At 49.4% G+C, this 22,823-nt stretch overlaps 1 long non-coding RNA gene across 1 annotated transcript in view; it reads right to left on the minus strand.

Moving 5' to 3' along the window:
• Positions 1-3,597: 3,597 nt before the first annotated feature.
• LOC134808736 (uncharacterized) overlaps positions 3,598-22,823 on the minus strand; it is a 34,383-nt gene continuing 15,157 nt past the window's right edge. The window contains exon 6 of the long non-coding RNA XR_010152271.1: positions 3,598-3,702. This is a non-coding gene — a long non-coding RNA (uncharacterized LOC134808736). The remainder of the gene's footprint in view (positions 3,703-22,823) is intronic.

Below are 22,823 nucleotides of genomic sequence, written 5' to 3' on the forward strand. Positions count from 1 at the left end.
TTGCAAACATCTCCAAGTGTCACAGGCCTGGCCGCTATGGTGGGAGAGTTAACATCAGTCGCCAGGTGTTGAGGAGGGAAGAGAAGGAGTTCGGGTGCCTTCCTGGACTCATTCCAGCACCCACAGGTGCTCAGCGCACTTCTATCTGGGTCAGGTTTTGCTCCTTCTCATCAAGTGCAAGGCGGGCACACAGGACCCCGGAAGAACGGAGGTCATGGGAGTCCAGATAGGAACCAGACCCCTGGCGTTGGGGGGGCTCCAAACCTCTGTGTTTGGGAGTGCTGGCTTCCCCAACTTCCCCTCCTAGCTTCAGCCCCTATGGATGGAAAAGTACCCCCAACTGGCATGACTGATCGATTGGTTTGGGGCACAAAGCTGGGTCCTCTCTGAGGAGCAACTTGGCAGGAGGTGCCCGCAGTCTGGCCTTGGCCTTGGCCACAGTGCTACTTTGAAACTGCTTTAAACTCGCCAATGATGTCCTAAAGCCCTGATGACAAATCCCAGCCTCCCGCAGGCCCTGCTCTGGCGGGGACACCTCTTGGGCCTCATTGCAAACCACACAACCCTCCTCCTGTGCCCCACCTGCTCCAGGCACACGGGAGTCCCTGTTGCTCCACAGCTTCAGGTCTCTCTGGCGGCAGTGCCTTCCCCTACCTGCCCCTGGCCAACTTTGTTTTTTTTTTTTTTTTTTTTTTTGGTGGTGAGACAGGGTCTCATTCTGTCACCTAGGCTGGAGAGCAGTGGAGAGATCAAAGCTCACTGCAGCCTCAAACTCCTGGGCTCAAACAATCCTCCCACCTCAGCTTCCTAGATAGCTGGGACTACAGGCACCCACCACCACGTCCAGATAATGTTTTTGTTTTATTTTTTTTCTAGAGACAGGGGTCGGGGTGGTCTCACTATGTTGGCCAGGCTGGTCTTGAACTCCTGGCCTCAAAATGATCCTCCCGCCTCAGCCTCCCAAAGTGCTAAGATCACAGGCATGGGCCACGGTGCCCGGCCTGCCACTACCTTTGACGCATGGACAAGAGGTAGCCTCCCGTGAGTAGCAGTAGCCACGATAATAGCAATCATTACTTTTTGCACCTGACTCATCTAAGCACTGTCTGCTTATTTTTGATATTATTGTCCCTGTTTACATTTGCAGAAACTGAGGCTTAACAAGGTTAAAGTCACCTGCCCATAGCATGTGGTGGACTTGGGATTTGGACTCAGGGCTGCAGAAAACAAATAACCAGGTCGCCATGGGGTAAGTGCACTGCAAGAGAAGCTGCTTACAAGTGAGCTATCGGTGTCCTGCGGCTGCAATTATCACATTACCACAAACTGAGGCGCTTAAAACAGCAATGTATTCTCTGTTCTAGAGTCTAAAAGCTTGAAATCAAAATGTCATCAGGACCACCTCCCCCTGGAGGATCTAGGGAGGGTCCTCTCTTGCTTCTTTCAGCTTCTGGTGGCTCCAGGCATCCTGGGGCTGGGGGCTGCAACACTCTGCACATGGCTTTTCGTTGTTGTTGTTGTTGAGACAGGGTCTCACTCTGTTGCCCAGGCTGGAGTGCAGTGGCGTGAACATAGCTCACTACAGCCACAACCTCCCGAACTTAGGTGATCCTCAGCCTTCTAAGTAGCCAGGACTACAGGCACACGCCACACAGCTGGCTAATTTTTTCATATTTTTGGTAGAGACAGGGTTTCACTACATTGCCCAGTCTGGTCGCGAATTCCTGGGCTCAAAGGATTCACCCTCCTCAACCTCCCAAAGTGCTGGGATTACAGGCGTGAGCCATGGTGCCCAGTCACCACACGGCCGCCTTCTCTCCCGTGTGTGTGGGTTAAAGCTCCGTGTCTTTCTTGCACAGACACCCGTCATTGGGTTTAGAACCCACCCTAAATCCAGGATGATCTCATCTCGCGATTCTTAACTTGATGACATCTGCAAAGACCCTATTTTCTTTTCCTTTTTTTTTTTTTTTTTTTGAGACGGAGTCTTGCTCTGTCTACAGGCTGGAGTGCAACAGCACAATCTCAGCTCACTGCAATCTCTGCCTCCCTGCTTCAAGCTATTCTTCTGCCTCAGACTCCTGAGTAGCTGGGATTACAGGTGTGCGCCACCACGCCCGGCTAATTTTTTTGTCTTTTTAGTAGAGACGGGGTTTCACCGTGTTAACCAGGATGGTCTTGATCTCCTGACCTCGTGATCCACCCGCCTCGGCCTCCCAAAGTGCTGGGATTACAGGCTTGAGCCACTGCGCCCGGCCTCGCAAAGACCCTATTTTCAAATCAGGTCACCTTCACAAGTGCTGGGAGTTAGGTCGTGGACGTGTCTTTCGGGGAGGGGCCATTATCAAGTAACTACAGCTGCTGTGGGGAACAGGATTAGGCAATACGCTGGCCCCTCCCCACATGGACTGAGAAAGGTGAGGATGACCCTGGAGAGAAGGTGAAGGAGGCACCGAGATGACAGAGACAGGGAGAGGGACAGAGAGGGCTACTATGCTCCACTGTCTGCTGGAAACCCTGTTGACAAAGGAGGAAGCAACCCAGGGAAGCTCCCGCAGGTCCCAGCTCAGAACAAACAGCTACCCCTGACTCTGCGGGCCCAGAGCAGTTCACTGCCAGCCGGCCCCTGTGGGCTCTTTGGCCTGCACTCCCTGGCACGTGGGATCCCTTGGCCCCATCTGGAGGAAGCCCCACCGAGCCAGAGCCAGGGGAAGAACTGCTGGCTGGACCCCAGGCCCAAGGCAGACGCCACCCAGGCCCTTCTTTCGGTTCTGCAAACGCCACTGGCTCTGCTGGCTCTGAGCGCAGAGTCCAGCCCCCATGCACATGACTATGCGGTGCCCTCAGCCCCCGCACGGGTCAGAGTTTTCCGTGTGCCGCCTCCTCGTCCTTCTTCTTCTGCCGAATGCCTGGAATTCCACAGGAATTTCCACAGAGGCCCACCCCACTCTGAGCCTCCTAGTGAAGGAAACAAAGGCCAGCTCTGAGGCCCAGGGCTGGGAGGGCTGAGCTGGCAGCCACTCCAGAGATTTGCTGTCTTAGATAGGAAAGGACGGCCTGGGATCCTGCACCCATGACACCCTCTTAGAGGCCCTACTTTGGGGCCTGGGAAAGGAGGTCTCTCTAGCCCCGTCACCCCTGCATACACATAAGTGCATCCCCCAACACACGTGCACACAGGAACCAGACACATCACGCTGGAGGCAAGATGGGTAGACATATTCCCAGGGGTGCACCCATCCACACGGACCTGGGGCAGCCCAGGGCCACCTGAACAGGCAAGTGGCCCAGCCTGAGTATTGCCTTGGAGCAAGCCAGCCAGGGCTCCAATCTCAGCTCTGCAACCTCAGGCAAGTTACTCAACCTCTCTGTGCCTCCCTCACCTCATTTGCAAATAGTAGTGTCAGAGGGGTTTGAACCAGAGCAACTCCATCTTGAATAGGGGCTGGGTAAAATGAGGCTGAAACCTACTGGGCTGCATTTCCAGACTGTTAGGCATTCTAAGTCACGGGATGAGATAAAAGGTCAACACAAGATACAGATCTAAATACTTTGCTGATAAAACAGGTTGCAGTAAAGACGCCGGCCAAAACTCACCAAAACCAAGACGGCGACGAGGGCGAACTCTGGTCTTCCTCACTGCTACACTCCCACCAGGACCATGACAGTTTACAAATGTCATGGCAACGTCTGGAAGTTACCCTAGATGGTCCAAAAAGGGGAGGCATGAATAATCCACCCCTCATTCAGCATATAGTCAAGAAATAACCTTAAAAATGGGCAACCAGCAGCCCTCACATGGGGCTGCTCTGTCTATGGAGTGGCCATTCTTTATTCCTTTTCTTTCCTAATAAACTTGCTTTCACTTTACGGACTTGCCCTGAATTCTTTCTTGCATGAGACCCAAGAACCCTCTCTTGGAGTCTGGATCGGGACCCCTTTCTGGTAACAGTAGTACCCACCTGAAAGGGTTGCTGTGAGGATTAACTGAATTGATGCATGGATAGCACCCAAACCCTGGAACATAGGAAGTGCCACATATATGTTTGTTGTGATTAGTGGCATCACACACGCAGACATGTGTAAGGCCACTTAGCAATACACAGACACATGCAGAGGAACATACAGAACCTCAACAACTCACATGCAAATGGACACACAGACATGAATACACATGTGCAGAGACTCATGGGCACTTATACACACATGCATACAGGTGAGACCATCTTTGCAAAAATTATAACAGAAAATTGTTGACAGTGAAGGAGACCTGATCTAAACAACCCCCATCTTGCCTTTCACCTCCAAACTGCTCTTCATCATTCCTGGACTTGGGCCAAACTAACTCTGGGGAACATTTAGTTTACAGTTTAAGTGATACTTTTGTTTTTAGTGTACAGTTTCATGATAATGATTCCCTTCCCCAAAACTCAACCGCCTTTGTGAAGGTAACAAAAGGCCACCAGGTTACGAAGCTAAGGAATCAGAGAAAGCTAAATTCTGCTAAGGTGTAGACATACATGATTACCAGCCATTATTCCAGAGGCCACAAGATTTGCAACTTCCCCTATTGCCCCTGCAGATAACATCACTATTGTAGAATCTAAGATCAGCCTTTTGAAACATCTTCTCAGGTTTTTGCATTTCTGACGATCCACTGAGGACTCAGTGCACGTGAGGACCATTTTCCATAACCCTATGATTGCATCCCCAACCAGTCAGCAGCACCCATTCCCTGGCCAGACAAACTATCCTTGAAAAACCCTAGCCTCTGAATTTTCAGGGAGACTGACTTGAGTCATAAAACTCTGGTCTCTACCAGGCATGGTGGCTCACATCTGTAATCCCAGCACTTTGGGAGGCCAAGGCGGCAGATCACTTGAGGTCAGGAGTTCAGGACCAGCCTGGCCAACCTGGCGAAACCCCGTCTCTACTAAAAATGCAAAAATTAGCTGGGCGTGTTGGTGGGCACCTATAATCCCAGCTATTTGGGAGGCTGAGGCAGGAGAATCGATTGAACCCGGGAAGCGGAGGTTGCAGAGAGCTGAGATCACGCCATTGCACTCCAGCCTGGGCATCACAGTGAGACTCCATCTCAAAAATAAAATAAAATAAAATAAAATAAAACAAAATAAAATAAAATAAAACTCCAGTCTCCCATTCAGCCAGCTCTGTGTGAATTAAACTCCTTCTCCCTTGCAAATTCCCCTGTCATGATAAATCAGCTCTATCTGGGCAGTGGGCAAAAGAATCTATTAGGTGGTTATACGGATACACAAATGCACATTCAGAGCATAAAGACAGATGCACCCACAGTGATTGTGCAAACGCTTGCATAGACACACACGCATGCACGCATGTAGATACCAATCAACGCTGGGGCGATGTCTGCAACCAGCCCTCCAGCCAGAGCCAACCCCTGTACTGGTTCATGATGGTTCCAGTGCCTCCTCTCCCTCTCCCCTCCCTTATGCCCTCCACCCTGGCTCACCTTTGTCCAGGACACACCTGGGAGTGGCCATGGGGACAAGAAGCCTTCCACGTCCTTCAACAGGCTCCTTTGTCACCTCTCGGGTTATAATACACCAGCTCACACACAGGCCAGTTTCTGTCTGCCTGACTGCAGATATGCCCAAAGTGCCCACTTCAAGGAGGAAATGAGACCCTGGGCCGCAGTAGCCTCTGACCCCATATCTGCCTCTCTGACCAAGGGGAAGAAAAACGCCCAAACTGCAACAGCTCCCACCTGTCTCCCTTCCTCTGGGTCAGTGTCCCCACAGGGACCCTTTTTGTCAACAGCGCCTCAGCCCAGACCATGTGGATTAAAAGCTTTCCTCTGTGGGACATACGGAGCATTTCTGAGCCACACTCCCAGTACCTTTTTGACTCCTCCAAGACCTGTGTCGCAGGTGGCAGGGTTCCACACCTACACGGGCACATGGGGCCAGACTCGGGCTCTGGGTAGCACAAAGACACGGGGTATTTACAGGAGATGTGGCTGGAGGGTCTGGAAGAACAAAACACTAGGGCCATCACAGGCTGGGTTATTTTTCCTCCCCAAGGCTCAGTCTGCTCATCTGTAAAAGGGGGTGAGAAGAACCGCCATCTGTACTGGGCACGAACATTGTGTGGGGCTACTCAGGCTCTGAGCTCCATCCCAAGCATGGAGAAATTTCCCTCCTTAGAAGGCTTGCAATTCTCCAGCCTCCTCGGAGCCGGGCTGGGGCAATCAGGTGTGCTTGCTCCAGATGGAATGGGTGCTAGTGAAGCAGCGTCGTTGTCTGGGGTAAATACCCGAGATTTGTTTTCTGACAGGGATGCGGACACACCAGATTGAAGTTAAGAGCAGAAGTGTAATACGCGAAAGAAAGAGAAGCACTCTCTGCGAAGAAAGGGGTCCCAGAGAAAATGGGTTACTGCTTCCGCAGTGGAATGCAGAAGGTTTTACAGATGAGCTTGAGAAGGCGGAGTCTGATTTACATAGGGCACGAAGATTGGTCAGACCAGGTGTGCTATTTGCATAGCACGTGAAGAACTGGTTAGGACTAGGTGTACCTTTTGCATAGTGCATGAAGAAGCTGGCTGCCCCACCCTAATCTTTTATTATGCAGATGAGCTCTCTACCTGGCCAATGCCAATGTTGCCTGTTCCTTTACGGTACACACGATGACAAAGAAAAGGGAAGATAGAGCCCCCGTGTTGAACACACCTGGCCTTCAGGTAGCCTTTTCCTATTGGCACAGCTGCCGGCATTCACCTGTGCAATCTTCCAGCTTGCTTATCTATGTCTGCAGCTCGATTTTCCAGGCTGCTCTTTGTCAGAAAAGAAATGATGTGGAGGCTACTTTTTATTAAAAGTGAAATTCCACCGAGGACTCTGTTGCCCTTACTATCTGCCTAAATAATTTATTTTTCTTTTTTTTTTTTTTTTTTGAGATGGGGTCTATCTTTGTTGCCCAGACTGGAGTGCAGTGGCACAATCTCAGCTCACTGCAGCCTCCGCCTCCCAGGTTCCAATGATTCTCCTGCCTCAGCCTCCTGGGTAGCTGGGATTACAAGCACACACCACCAGTGTGCTCATCTGTAAAAGTGAGCCCAGCTAATTTTTGTATTTTTAGTAGAGATGGGGTTTCACCATGTTGGCCGGGCTGGTCTCGAACTCCTGATCTCAGGTGATTCGCCCACCTCGGCCTCCCACAGTGCTATGATTATAGGTGCAGGCCACCGCGCTTGGTCTGCCTAAATAATTTCTTTCTATCTCCTGTATCACTAGCACCACAGAGAAGTGGAGAAGGGGCCTCACAGTAGGTGGCAGGAACGCCCATCTCTTTGGGCCAGTGTGGCTGCCTTGGGTCCAGGGTTGCAGCCTGGGAATGGAGCCACAGTAGAGTGGTCCAGTTCCGGGCATTCATTGGTGGCTCACTCTCTATCCCATCTTCAGTGCTGGGGCAGAACTACTCAGTCCTCTTTCTGTAAATTCTTCTTCTGCTTACATCAGCCAGGTCTGTTTCTGCTGCTGGCAGCTGGGGACCTGGGCTCACCTATGGCCTGGTAAAACTGCCGTGAGGAGCAAATGAAACAATCCACCAAGGACTCAGCACAGTGCCTGCCCATGAGGGGCACACAGCACGTGCACAAGCCTGCTATTCACAGCATAGGCTGCACGCAGCGGCTCACGCCTATATTCCCAGCTGAGGTGGGAGGATCACTTGAGTCCAGGAGTTCAAGACCAGCCTAGGCAACATAAGGAGCTCCTGTCTCCACAAAAAATTTAAAAATTAGCCAGGCATGCCGGTGGTGCCTGTAGTCCCAGCTACTCCAGAGGCTGAGGTGGGAGCATCACTTGACCCTAGGAGTTTGAGGCTTCAATGAGCCATGATTGTGCCACTGCATGCTAGTCTGGGTGACAGAGTGAGAACCTTACTCAAAAAAAAAAAAAAAAAAAAAAACCATATATATATATATATATATATATATATATATATATATATATATATACATATATATATGATTAGCCCAGCTCTGTCATCTGCCAGCCAGGAACCTGAGTACATCACATCACCTCTTGGCCTCAGTTTTCTCAACTGTAAGATGGGAACAGTAATAGTCCACTTCCCCATAGGTTTGGGGTGATGATTAAATGAGATAATGCACATAACAAGTGCTCAGTATTTCCCATTGATGATAGTGCTTGCCTTCACATGGTAACAGCATGATTTCTTTGAGTTTTATGAAATAAGAACTGAGTAGGTGTCCTCAAACTCAGAGGGAAAAAATACACTGGAGCTGGGTATGGTGGCTCACGCCTATAATCCCAGTACTTTGGGAGGCCGAGGCAGGCGCATCACGAGATCAGGAGTTTAAGACCAGCCTGACCAACATGATGAAACCCAGTCTTTACTAAAAATACAAAAATTAGCCGGGCATGGTGGTGCATGTCTGTAATTCCAGCTACTCAGGAGGCTGAGGCAGGAGAATCATTTGAACCCGGGAGGTGGAGGTTGCAGTGAGCTGAGATCACGCCTCAGCACTCCAGCCTGGGCCGACAGAGCAAGACTCTGTCTCAAAAAAAAAAAAAAAACCCTGGAAATTTAGCATCTAACTTTAATTCCTAATGGAGCAATTCTCATGTTAATATTAGCAGATTTCCAATAGGAATCACAGGTATTTTTAATTCCACAATCTCATTTTAGATATACATAGCTGGCTACCTTTTTAACCTGTGTATTTTTTTTTTTTTGCGTTGAAAAAATATTCTGGATAGTAAACTTTAGTTATTTAAACGCGTAACAAATTGTTCAAGGAAATGGGTACTGACGTCAACAACTTATTGTGAAATGCATCCAAAAAGTAAGATGTGTAGAGTGACGGATGCACGGGTGAATGGTTAGGTAGAGAGAGGGATAGAGGGATGGATGGATGGATGAGTAAACAAATGGGTAGAGGTTAGAGGGATGGTTAGAGGGAGACAGGAATGGATGCATAGCTGGTCAGAGGTAGGGATGGATGGATGAATAAATGGATGGGTAGATGTATGGATGGGTAGATGGATGAATGGTTAGAGGGAGAGAGGGATGGATGGATAAATGGTTAGAGGGAGGGATGGATGGATGGATAAACGGATGGATGGGTGGTTAGAGGGTGGGAGGGATAGATGGGGCATGGATAGATGGGTAGATGAATGAATGATTAGAGGGAGGGAAGAATAAATGGTTGAGTGGTGGATGCATGGGTGGATAGATGGGTGGATGGATGGTTAGAAGGAGGGAAGGATGGATGGGTGGGTGGGATGCATGTACGGGTGGGTGGGTGGGTGGGTGGATGGATGGATGGATGGATGGATGGATGGACAGATGGATGGATGGACAAATAGGACAAAATGTTATCTGGGTGATGTATACATAGGTATTCCCCGTATAGTTCTTTCAACTTTTCTTTATATTTGGACATTTTTACAATAAAACTTTGGAAGAAAGATTAAAAAAAAAGAAAGAAAGAAAAAAGAATGAAACAGAGAGAAAAGGACATCCAAAGTCTGGGCAAAGAAAAAAGATTCATCTTTAAAATAATCTTTTTAGGCCAGGTGCGGTGGCTCATGCCTGTAATCCCATCAATTTGGGAGGCCGAGGAGGGTGGATCACTTGAGGTCAGGAGTTCAAGACCAGCCTGGCCAACATGGTGAAACCCCATCTCTACTAAAAACACAAAAATTAGCCAGGGCCTCTGCCTCCTGGGCTCAAGAGATCCTGCCCTCTCAGCCCCCCAAGTAGCTGGGAGTACAGGCGAGAGCCACCATGCCCGGATAATTTTTGTATGTTTCCTAGAGACATAGTTTCACCGTGTTACCCAGGCTGGTCTTGAACTCCTGGCTCAAGCAATCCACCTGCCTTAGCCTCCCAAAGTGCTGAGATTACACGTGTGAGCCACCGCACCCGGCCAACAATGTGTCGATGTAGATAACCTTGTTTGTTGACTGTCCTCTCAGTAGAAAGGGAGGTCCACTCTGCCAGGGCTGGGTCCTTATTAGGCATTCACGGCTGGATCCGCAGGGCTGAGCACTGCATCCAGCACATAGCAGCTGCTCAGCACATGTTCGTGGAGCGATTGAGTGTGTAAGTCAGTGAATGAACAAACGAATGAAGGGGTTCTCGCTCTGATACTTGTTCTGCAGCCTGGGAAACTGAAGCTCAGAGATGAAGTGACTTCACCGAGGTCACACGGACAGTGGGCGGCAGAACTGGAGCTACCTACGCAATTGGGATTACGAAATATTTCACAAGTGCCAAGAAGTGCACATGATGCAGGGCTCTAGAAGGCTTCCTCTTCGATTTGTCACAGTCCCTGCAGCAGAGAGGCAGCCCAAGGCTCTGCAAATCACTGCCACTTCATCACGGCTGCAGCCACCCTTGTGCAGGCCCTGGCTCGAGGTCTTCTCACTCGATGCTGGTATGGGGGTGATGATCATCCATCTGGCAGGTCACAAGGACAACCCTCCGGATGGGAAATCTGATCCTAATTGCTGAGTCACAGCTAAACGGCAGAATGACGTCGTCTGTAACCATGGCATGCATTCCAAACTCAGCCCCAGCTTGGCTTCTCCTCAAGTTTGAGTGAGCCCCTGTCAGTCTACACCACCTCTCCTCATGTTCGGCTGTTTTCAAGCCGGCACACTGGCAAAGATGCTGCCAGGAAGGAAGGAAGCCAAGCCCAGGGAGAGGAGAGAGCTGGTTTGCTGTGGGTGGCCAGGAACAAGGTCCCGTGTGTGGAGGAGACAGAACACAGTCGTGATACCAGGCCGGGAGCAGTGGCTGACTCCTGTAATCTCAGAATTTGGGGAGGCTGAGGTGGGAGGACGGCTTGAGCCCAGGAGTTCAAGACCAGCCTGGGAAACATAAGGAAACCCATCTCTATTAAAAAAAAAAAAAAAAATCAGCCAAGCACGGTGGTGCATACCTGTAGTATCTGCCACATGGGAGGCTGGGACAGGAGGGTTGCTTGAGCCCAGGAGGTCGAGGCTGCTGTGAGCCGTGATTATGCCATTGCACTCCAGCCTGGGCAACAGAGGGAGACCCTGTCTCAAAGAAAGAAAGAAAAAGAGAAGGGAGGGGAGGAGGGGAAGGGTAAAGGCCACATACTGGCAGGTACAGCCTCCTGCCTGACCCCCATTCCCAGGAGCCCCTTTCAGAGAGTAAAGAGAGCTGGAACAAGGGAGCAATGCTGACGGAAGGACAGACAGACAGATGGACAGACTGCACTGGGGGCAGAAGGGCCCGCAGGCTCCAGACGAACACGATCAGCAGGAGAAAGCAGGCCATGCGCAGGTGATGTGGGTGCCAGAAGCAACCTAGCAGATAGAGGAATTCCAATAACCGCACAGCACTCAAGTAAAATAAAAACACCGTGACTTCTCAGCAAGCCAGTATGGCCCCCTAGAGGCCAAGGGCAGAATTTTATTTTTATCTATCTATCTCTCTGTCTATCTCTCTATGTGTCATCTATCTATCTATTTTCGAGACAGAATCTCGCTTTGTCGCCCAGGATGGAGTGCAGTGATATGATCTCGGCTCACTGCAACCTCCGCCTCCAGGCTTCAAGTGATTCCCCTGCCTCAGCCTCCCAGGTAGCTGGAATTATAGGTGCGAGCCATCGCAGCCAGTTAATTTTTGTATTTTTAGTAGAGACGGGGTTTTCACCATGTTGGCCAGGCTGGTCTCTTAACTCCTGGACTCAAGTGATTCACCCGCCTTGGCCTCCCAAAGTGCTGGGATTACAGGCATGAGCCACCGCGCTGAGCCTGTTGAGGCAAAGCATAACCCCAGATCCTCCTAGCCAATGGACCCCTCGCTTCTGAAACAGTTCCGGTGGTCAAGTTCTGGGCATGTCCTGGACTTCTTGGTTTTGCGGGGAGGAATCACTAGTTCTGGGTGTTGAGAGACATCAAAGCTTTTCCAACTGTGCATGTCTGGGATACCTGACTTGCTGTGTTGGCTCAGTTATATCTGCCAGGTAACTTGACCTTCTGTTATCAACAGAGTAGGTCCAGTTTGGGCTGGTCTTGCAGTTGTGTTTTCTTGAGGAACGGTTTGGGCTCAACCTGTCTTTCCAATCAGTTGAAACTGGAGCATCCCTCAGCCTCAGTTTCCCCAATATCCTGAACTCTGCTCCCTACATCGTGCACAAAGGCCAGATTTCTTATGAAACCATGTGGTGCAGGGTTAGAAAGAGACAGCCCTGGCCGAGCATGGTGGCTCATACCTGTAATCCCAGCACTTTGGGAGGCTGAGGCAGGCAGATCACCTGAGGTCAGGAGTTCGAGACCAGCCTGGCCAACATAGCGAAAGCCCGTCTCTACTAAAAATGCCAAAAAAATTAGCCAGGCATGGTGGCCCATGCCTGTAATCCCAGGAGGCTGAGGCAGGAGAATCTCTTGAACCCAGGAGGCGGAGGCTGCAGTGAGCCAAGATCCCAGCACTGCACTCCAGCCTGGCCAGCAGAGGGAGACTCTGTCTCAAAAAAAAAAAAAAAAAAAAAAAAAAGACAAAAAAGAAAGAGACAGCCCTTCTGTGCCCCCTGCCTGGGCAAATGACACCTCCACCCACATAGGCTCAAAGCTGGGGAGCAAGATATCCTCCTTACCACTGCCCTCTCCCACCCCCCACCTTTCCCAAACCCTCACAGGGCACAGCACAGATTACTCTGCACCCCAATATCCACTCTCCCCTTCTTCCAAAGCAATAGGACTTCCAATACGTAGCTGGGCACAGCTACCCAGAAATAAGACCACATTTCCCAGCCTCCCTTGTATATAGGTGTGGCCAAGGGGTTAAATTCTAGCCAACAGGATGTGTGCAAAAGTGAACTGCGCAGGTCCCTGCATGTGTCACTAAGGGAAAGGGCAGGTCTACCTCCATCATTAGCTTCCCTTCTCCTTTCCCCTTCCTGGTAGTTGGAGTGCAGGAGAGGGTGACCATCTGATTTGGACAATAAGAGCAAAGACAATCGTTTAGGGAAAATGGAGCAATAAGGTAGGAGGAGCCTGGGTCCCTGATGCCTTGGAATAGCCAAACCAGAGCTGCGACGCTTACTTACACCAGGACTGACTCTATGTTAAAGGGAAACAGAGGCCGGGTGTGGTGGCTCACGCCTGTAATCCCAGCACTCTGGGAGGCCGAGGCAGGCAGATCACTTGAGGCCAGGAGTTCGAGACCAGCCTGGCCAACATGGCAAAATCCTATCTCTACAAAAAATACAAAAATTAGCCGGGTGTGGTTGTGGGCGCCTATAGTCTCAGCTACTCGGGAGGGTGATGTAGGAGAATCATTTGAGCCCAGGAGACTGAGGCTGCAGTGAGCTGTGATTGCACCACTGCACTCCAGGCTGGGCAACATAGCAAGAAACTGTCTCAAAAAAAAAAAAAAAAAAAAAGGAAACAATCGTTTGTTGTTTAAACCAGTTATTTTAAGTCTTCAAAATGGCAGGTGAACCAGTGTCCCAACTAATAAAATCACCAAGTTCTGTGCATTTTGCCTCGTGCTGGTCACCTCAATTCATCTACTTCTTTTCTTCTTTTTTATTTTGAGACAGAGTTTCGCTCTTGTTGCCCAGGCTGGAATGCAATGGCATGATCGGCTCACTGCAAACTCCGCCTCCCGGGTTCAAGCAATTCTCCTGCCTCAGCCTCCTGAGTAGCTGGGATTACAGGCATGTGCCACCACACCTGGCTAATTTTGTATTTTTAGTAGAGACGGGGTTTCTCCATGTTGGTCAGGCTCGTCTCAAACTCCCGACCTCAGGTGATCCACCCGCCTTGGCCTCCCAAAGTGGTGGGATTACAGGCATGAGCCACCGCACCCGGCCATCTACTTCTTTTCATCTCCACGGACCCCAACCCATGCAAAGACATGGTCCCCTCCATCCCTTCCCTCACTTCCTGAGCTGCAAACTCACCAGCTTTCTGTCAGTTACTCGAATGTATCAGGCTCACTCCGGCAGCGGAGCCTTAACATATGCTACTGCCTGCTTCTTCCTCTCTTCATCTAATCACCTCCTATTTTTCCTTCAGATCTCAGCGTGACCACCAGCTCCTCTTCAAGAAAAGCTGTTAGTGACTACTCTGATAGGGCAGAGCCCCTGTTATGAAATCCCAGAGCACCACGAACGTCTCCTGCATAACATGTATCATAAGTTAGGATTTAAAATCCCCTGAGGGGAATGAGGAATCCATTCCCCAGATCACAGACACACAGGGTTTTTCACTGCGGCACTGCTAGTGATAGCATAACGTGAGAAACTCAAGCATCCACCAAGAAGGAACTGGTTGAATAATCTATGGCACAGCCACACATAAGAGTACTATGCAGCAATATAAAGAAATGAGGCCGGGCGTGGTGGCTCACGCCTGTAATCCCAGCACTTTGGGAGGCCGAGACGGGCGGATCACGAGGTCAGGAGATCCAAACCATTCTGGCTAACACAGTGAAACCCTGTATCTACTAAAAATACAAAAAATTAGCCAGGTGTGGTGGCACACGCCTGTAGTCCCAGCTACTCAGGAGGCTGAGGCAGGAGAATCCTTTGAACACGGGAGGCAGAGGTTGCAGTGAGCCGAGATCATGCCCTTGCACTCCGGCCTGGAAGATAGAGAGAGACTCGTCTCACAAAAAAAAAAAAAAAAAAAGGAAAAAAGGAAAGAGAAAAAAGAAATGAGAAGGCCAGGCACAGTGGCTCACGCCTGTAATCCTAACATCTTGGGAGGCCGAGGCGGGCAGATCATCTGAGGTCAGGAGTTCCAGACCAGCCTGGCCATCATGGTAAAACCCCATCTCTACTAAAAATACAAAAATTAGCCAGGCGTGGATGCCTGTAATCCCAGCTGCTCAAGAGGCTGAGGCAGGAGAATCGCTTAAACCCAGGAGGTGGAGGTTGCAGTGAGCCAAGATCGCGCCATTGCACTACAGGCTGGGCAACAGAGCGAGACTCCATCTCAAAAAAAAAAAAAAAGTTTCCTTATCCTACAATGCAGTGGTCTCCAGGATATATGGTTAAGCAAAAAAAAAATAAATAACTGGTCAGGTGTGGTGACTCACATCTGTAATCCCAGAACTTTGGGAGGCCGTGGCAGGTGGATCACATGAGGTCAGGAGTTCGAGACCAGCCTGGCCAACATGACAAAACCTCATCTCTACTAAATATACAAAAATTAGCTGTGCATGGTGGCGGGCGCCTGTAATTCCAGCTACACAGGAGGCTGAGGCAGGAGAATTGCTTGAACCCTGGAGGAAGAGGTTGCAGTGAGCCGAGGTTGCACCACTGCACTCTAGCCTGGGTGATGGAGTGAGACTCTGTCTCAAAAAAATTTTTAAATAAATAAATAAATAACAGTATCCAAGGATCAGAACTATGAATGCAAAGCATGCTACCTACCTTCTCAATACACCTGTGGTTTGTATATGTTTGTTCAGATTTTCAAAGAAAAATGATGAAATAATAAAGCCAACATGGGTATTTACAGGGTAAGAGGAGGCAGACTGGTGATGGAGGGGTGGAAGCTCAGCTTCTCTGAGTGTGTTTTGTTTCAGAGTTTCTATTTGGTAAATGTAAATATTTTACAAAATTACAAAGTAAAATCAAAGACAAAAAGACTGATCCCTTAAAATAAAAAAAATAAAAGTAAAAAACCCTGAGTATATGCCAACTTGGCATAACCACACTAAGAAGGATTATTGGGAGTGACTTTTTTCCTTTTTTTTTTTTTTCCAGACAGAGTCTCACTCTGTCACCCAGGCTGGAGTGCAGTGGCACAATCTCAGCTCATTGCAATCTCTGCCTCCTGGGTTCAAGCAATTCTCGTGCCTCAGCCTCCCGACATAGCTGGGATCACGGGCATGCATCGCCATGCCCGGCAAATTTTTTTGTAATTTTAGTAGGGATGGGGTTTCACCATGTCAGCCAGTCTGGTCTTGAACTCCTGACCTAAGGTGATCTGCCCACCTTGGCCTCCCAAAGTGCTGGGATTGCAGGTGTGAGCCACTGCACCCAGCCTCTTCTTTTTTTTTTAAACTTTCATTTGAAGTTCAGGGGTACAAGTGCAGGTTTATTACATAGGTGAACCTGTGTCATGGGGGTTTGTTGTACAGATTATTTCATCACCTAAGCATTAAGCCTAGTACGCATTAGTTATTTTTCCTGATCCTCTCCCTCCTCCCACCCTGCACCCTCCAAAAGGCCCCAGTGTATGTTGTTCCCCTGTATGTGTCAGTGTGTTCTGCCACTGAGCTCACAGAAAGTGATTTTAAAATAGCATTTTGAGGCTGGGCACTGTGGCTTATGCTTGTAATCCCAGCACTTTGGGAAGCCAAAGCGGGCAGATCATGAGATCAGGTGTTTGAGGCCAGCCTGGCCAATATGGTGAAACCCCGTCTCTACTAAAAATACAAAAATTAGCCAGGTGTGGTGGCACGTGCCTGTAATCCCAGCTACTTGGGAGGCTGAGGCAGAAGAATTGCTTGAACCCAGCAGGTGGAGTTTGCAGTGAGCCAAGATCGCGCCACTGCACTCCAGCCAGGGCGACAGAGCGAGACTCTGTCTCAAAAAACAAAAATAGCATTTTGAGCCAGGCACAGTGGCTCATGCCTGTAATCCCAGCACTTTGGGAGGCCAGGAGTTCGAGACCAGCCTGGCCAACTGTAATCCTAGCTACCCGGGAGGCTGATGCATGAGAATTGCTTGAACCCAGGAGGCAGAAGTTGCAGTGAGCCGAGATTGTGCCACTGTACTCTAGCCTGGGCAACAGAGCGAGACACCATCTCGGAAAAAAAAAAAAAAAAGCATTTTGAGCAGGGCACAGTGGTTCATGCCTATAATCCCAGCACTTTGGGAGGCCAAGAGTTCCAGACCAGCCTGGCCAACATGGTGAAACCCTGTCTCTATCTACTAATAATAAAAAATGAGCTGGGAGTGGTGGCACACATACGTAATCCTAGCTACCCAGGAGGCTGACGCAGGAGAATTGCTTGAACCCAGGAGGCAGAGGTTGCAGTGAGCTGAGATTGTGCCACTGTACTCCAGCCTGGATAACAGAGCGAAACTCTGTCTCAAAAAAAAAAAAAATAGCACTTTGATTGTATTATACCAGATATTATATATCTCTAGTGGGTTTTACCCTAAGGACAAAAGAACCACCATGAAACAGAACCACATTGAAATCCTCACCTGTACTCAGTTATCTTACAGGTAATGATTATATTAGCATTGTGACAGTGAAGCTGTCAGGTTTTTGCCATGTCTTGCTTCCTCTCTCACCACATGATCTCTGTACATGCCTGCTCCCTCTTTGCTATCCACCATGAGTGGACATGGCCCAAGGCCCTCACCAAATCCAGCTGCCCAATCTTCAACTATTTTTTTTTTCTTTTTTTGAGATGGAGTCTTGCTTTGTCACCCAGGCTGGAGTGCCATGGCACCATCTTGGCTCACTGCAACTTCTGCCTCCTGGGTTCAAGCAATTCTCCTGCCTCAGCCTCCCAGGTAGCTAGGATTACAGGCGCCTGCCTCCACACTCAGCTAATTTTTTGTATTTTTAGTAGAGATGGGGTTTCACCATGTTGGCCAGGCTGGTTTCGAACTCCTGACCTCAAAAGATCCGCCTGCCTCGGCATCCCAGAGTGCTAGGATTACAGGCATGAGCTACGACGCCTGGTCCCAATCTTGAACTTTTAAACCTCTTTTCTTTGTAAATTTTTAAAAAGAAATGATTATCTTTGTAATATAGGATAAAGAAAATAAGAAATTGGCCGAGCACGGGGGCTCACACCTGTAATCTCAGAACTTTGGGAGGCCAAGGCGGGTGTATCGTTTGAGCTCACGAGTTTGAGACCTTGTCAAACTGGCGAAAACTTGTCTCTATTAAAAAATACAAAAACTAGCCAGGCTTGGTGGTGCATGCCTGTAGTCCCAGCTACTTAGGAGGCTGAGGTGGAAGGATGGCTTGAGCCCAGGAGGTAGAGGTTACAGTGAGCCAAGATTATGCCACTGCACTCCAGCATGGGTGATACAACCAGACCTTGACTCCAAAAGAGAGAAAGAAACGAATGAAGGAAGGAAGGAAGGAAGGAAGGAAGGAAGGAAGGAAGGAAGGAAGAAATTGTGTTAATGCTGTTAGAAACCCAGATTTTCTATGTTAGAAAAAAGGAGATATATGCCGGGCCTGGTGGCTCACACCTGTAATCCCAGCACTTTGGGAGGCCGAGGTAGGCGGATCACCTGAGGTTAGGAGTCTGAGACCAGCCTTGCCAATTTGGTGAAAACTCATCTCTACTAAAAAATACAAAAATTAGCTGAGTGTGGTGGTGCACCTGTAGTCCCAGCTACTCGGGAGGCTGAGACAAGAGAATCGCTTGAACCTGGGAGACAGAGGTTGCAGTGAGCTGAAATCACACCACTGCACTCCAGCCTGGAAGACAGAGCAAGACTCTGTCACACACACAAAAAAAAGGCCGGGTGCAGTGGCTCACGCCTGTAATCCCAGCACTTTGGAGGCCGAGGCAGGCAAATCACAAGGTCAGGAGTTCAAGACCAGCCTGACCAACATGGTGAAACCCCATCTCTACTGAAAATACCAAAATTAGCTGGGCGTGGTGGTGCACACCTGTAATCCCAGTTCTCGGGAGGCTGAGGCAGGACAATCACTTGAAACCGGGAGGCGGAGGTTGCAGTGAGCCAAGATCATGCCACTGCACTCCAGCCTGGGCAACCGAACGAGACTCAGTCTCAAAAAAAAAAAAGAAAAAGAAAAAGAAAAAGAAAGAAAAGAAAGAATAAAATAAAACAAAGAAACTCTCAGAGACTACTGAGGTCCCATCAAAGGTGAAGGACATCATGCAAAGACGTTCCTGTACTGACTATGATTCTGAGTGCTTTACAAGTTTTTTGCTTGTTTGTTTGTTTGTTTGAGATGGAGTCTCACTCTGTTTCCTAGGCTAGAGTGCAGAGGCATGATCTCGGCTCACTGCAACCTCTGCCCCCCAGGTTCAAGTAATTCTCCTACCTCAACCTCTGAGTAGCCGGGATTACAGGTGCGCCACCACACCCAGCTAATTTTTGTATTTTTAGTAGAGATAGGGTTTCACCATGTTGCCCAGGCTGGTCTTGAACTCCTGGCCTCAAGTGATCCATCCACCTCAGCCTCCCAAAGTCCTGGGATTACAGGCATGAGTCATTGCACCCGGCCCTTTACAAGTATTAACTCACCCCTAGGAACATTATGCTTAACCTCATTTAATCCTCATAACATGCCTATTAGGAGGGCGCGTGATTATGCTTCTTTTATACATGAGGAAACTGAGTCACAGGGAGATTACTAAGAAAACTGCCCAGGATCATGAAGCTGGTGGGTGGCTGAGCCAATATTTGCATTCGGGAAGTCTGACCCTAGAGTCCAAGGCCTTAACCATCTTCTGAGCTTCCTCTTCACTAACGTAGGTAATTCCACATAAAAGTAGAAAAGGAAAACAAAGGAGGCCAACTGTAGTAGCTCATGCCGGCCATCCTAGTGCTTTGGGAGGCCGAGGTGGGAGGATTACTTGAGGACAGGAGCTTGTAACCAGCCTGGGCAACATAGCAAGATCCTGTCTCTATGAAAAAAAAAATTTAACTTAGCCAGGTGTAGTGGTGCACACCTGTAGTCCCAGCTATTTGGGAGGCTGATGCGGGGAGGATTGCTTGAGCCTACGAAGCTGAGGCTGCAGTCACCTGTGATCTCACTACTGCACTCTAGCCTGGGCAACAGAATAAGACCCTGTCTCAAAAAGAAATTTACAAATAAAAATTTAAAAGAAAAGTAAAATAAGCCGGACACGGTGGCTCATGCCTGTAATGCCGGCATTTTGGGAGGCTGAGTTGGGCGGACTGCATGAGCTCAGGAGTTCGAGACTAGCCTGGGCAACATGGCGAAACCCCATCTCTACTAAAAATACAAAAATTAGCCAGGTGTGGTGTGTGGTGGTGCATGCTTGTAGTCCTAGCAACTCGAGAGGCTGAGGTACTAGAATTGCTTGAACCTGGGAAGCGGAGGCTTTAGTGAGCCAAGATGGCCCCACTTTACTCCAGCTTGGGCAACAGAGCGAGACTCTGTCTCCAAAAAAAAAGAAAAAGAAAAAGAGAAAGGAAAGGAAAGGAAAGGTCCAGAGGCTTGACAGAAAATGGGGAATGGTGGGGATAAAGGGGTGGGGTTCAGAACCATGGACAGCACACACACACACACACACACACACACACACACACACACACACACACACCCCACCAATCTTACCGCCTTGTTAGTACACAGTGCCTATAATCAGGGCTTTCAGAGGCTGACACCAGTGGGATCAGAGGCCAGCTGGGATGTGCTTGGCCCCGTATCTTTTTTTTTTTTTTCCTGAGACGGAATCTTGCTCTGTCGCCCAGGCTGGAAGGCAGTGGTGCGATCTCAGCTCACTGCAACCTCTACCGGGTTCAAAGGGTTCTCCTGCTTCAGCCTCCCAAGTAGTTGGGATTACAGGCACCCGCCACCATGCCTGGCTAGTTTTTGTATTTTTAGTAGAGACTGGGTTTCACCATGCTGGCCAGGCTGGTCTGGAACTCCTGACCTCAGGTGATCCGCCCACCTCGGTCTCCCAAAGTGCTGAGATTACAGGCCTGAGACACTGTGCCTGGCCTCGGCCCCGTATTTGGGTTAGTTGCTGACCAAGCTTCCATGACACCCAGCCTCTGTGCCAGCCACATCTCACCTCCTCCTGACCTGCCTGGGGCCACCTAGGCTCTCTTCATCAAGGCCACCCCTTAATAATAGGGATCACCATTTAATTCTTGAAAATGCTCAGCCAGGTGGGAACGAGCATTCCCACTTCCCAGATGGGGAAACTGAGGCTCAGAGCTGTATCCAACTGCCGAGTTCATGCACCTGCGAAGCGGCTGCTTCTGGTACTGCGCCCTTGTGGCTCCCCATTGCCTCCCTCTTGTTGGCTCATGCTTCCCAGGAGGGTGAGCACGGGGTGCTGGTGGCCCTTGCTGAGAAGTGAGTCGCCCTCATTTTGTGTGTGTGTCATCCCCACAGCTGCAGCTGGGAGCTGGGAGGAGGCATCTGAGCCGATGAACTAGGGGTAAGAAGGCTGCTTCTCCCAGCGAGAAAGGACCCAGCTCTCAAAGCACCTGACAATTCTACCTCCGGAAGATTCCTGGAACCTGTCCCCATTCCTTCCTCCCCAAAGCCCCAGCCCCAGCTCAGGCCATCATCAGCTCTTGCCCACACTGTAGGAGCCTCCTCCCTGGTCTTCCTGCCTCCTCCCTCACCTCCCCGAATCTGCTTCCTGCAAGAGAGATGCAGACAGATGCCAGATACACTTTGAAAGTGGAATTGACAGGGCTTGTGACAAAATGGACAAATGAGTATATTTAGCTGCCACCAACAACGGTGTGACTCCCTTCTCTACCCAGGCCTAATTTTGTTTCTTTCAAGATAATTACCCAATAACGTGGGATCCTCAGGCTCACCAGAAGGCCCAGGCTGGAGGCCTTTCTGCTGGAGGCCATGTCAGGGGCAGCAAATGAATGATTATGAGTGACGATTCTGCACTTTCTCTAACAATTAACGGGCCAGGAAATACAAAGGAGGGAACCGTTATAGACCAAAGGGGCTCTAAGAGATGTAGCAACCAAATGTGACATTTGGACTTTGTCTCTTGGCTTGACCCAATGAACCATAAAAATATATTTAGGAAACAATGGAGGAGATATGGCATTTTTAGACGATATTAATGAATCATATCAAATGATACAATGCCGGAGACCTGAAATAGAATGATTCAGCAGGGGGCGGATGAGGAAGTGGGTGAGGTACAGCTGAAAAAAGGTTGTCCAGAGAAGGTTACACATTTCTCAAAAGACACACTTCGGCCGGGCGCGTTGGCTCACACCTGTATTCCCAGCACTTTGGGAGGCCGAGGTGGGTGGATCACGAGTTCAGGAGTTCAAGATCAGCCTGGCCAAGATGGTGAAACCCCATCTCTACTAAAAATACAAAAAATTAGCCAGGCGAGGTGGTGGGCACCTGTAATCCCAGCTATTCGGGAGGCTGAGGCAGAGAATTGCTTGAACCCCGGAGGCAGGGGTTGCAGTGAGCCGAGATCGCGCCACTGCACTCCAGCCTGGGTGACAGAGCAAGACTCCATCTCAAAAAAAAAAAAAAAAAAAAGACACGCTTCAGGCCCGGCTCAGTGGCTCATGCCTGTAATCCCAGCACTGTGGGAGGCCAATGCGGGAGGATCACATATACTTCTTCACAGTGGTTCATGCCTGTAATCCCAGCCCTTTGGGAGGCTGAGGCAGGAGGATCTCTTGAGGCCAGGAGTTCAAGAACAGCCTGGGCAACTTAGTGAGACCCTGTCTCTACAAAAAATAAAAATTAAAAAAAAAAATTAACCAAAAGAAAAGATCGCTCTCAAACCGGGTGTGGCAGTGTACACCTGTCATCCCACCTACTGGGGAGGCTGAGGCAGGAGGATCACTTGAGCCCAGGAGTTCGAGGCTGCAGTGAGCCGTGATCTCACCACTGCACTCCAGCCTGGGCAACAGAGTAAGACTCTGTCACTAGAAGAAAAGAAAGAAAAATAAAATAAGATACACTTCCCATGATCACAGTAAATAGAATACGTCTGGAAACTGGGCCAGCCAGCAGCTCACAGGTGTGAGAATATGGTGGTGGTCCACCCCAGGGTGGTATTACTTGTTGATTATTGTTTTTTGGTTTTTTATTTTGAGGCAAAGTCTCGCTCTGTCACCCAGGC

This window comes from Pan troglodytes, chromosome 18, assembly GCF_028858775.2.
Source record: "Pan troglodytes isolate AG18354 chromosome 18, NHGRI_mPanTro3-v2.0_pri, whole genome shotgun sequence".
NCBI lineage: Eukaryota > Metazoa > Chordata > Mammalia > Primates > Hominidae > Pan > Pan troglodytes.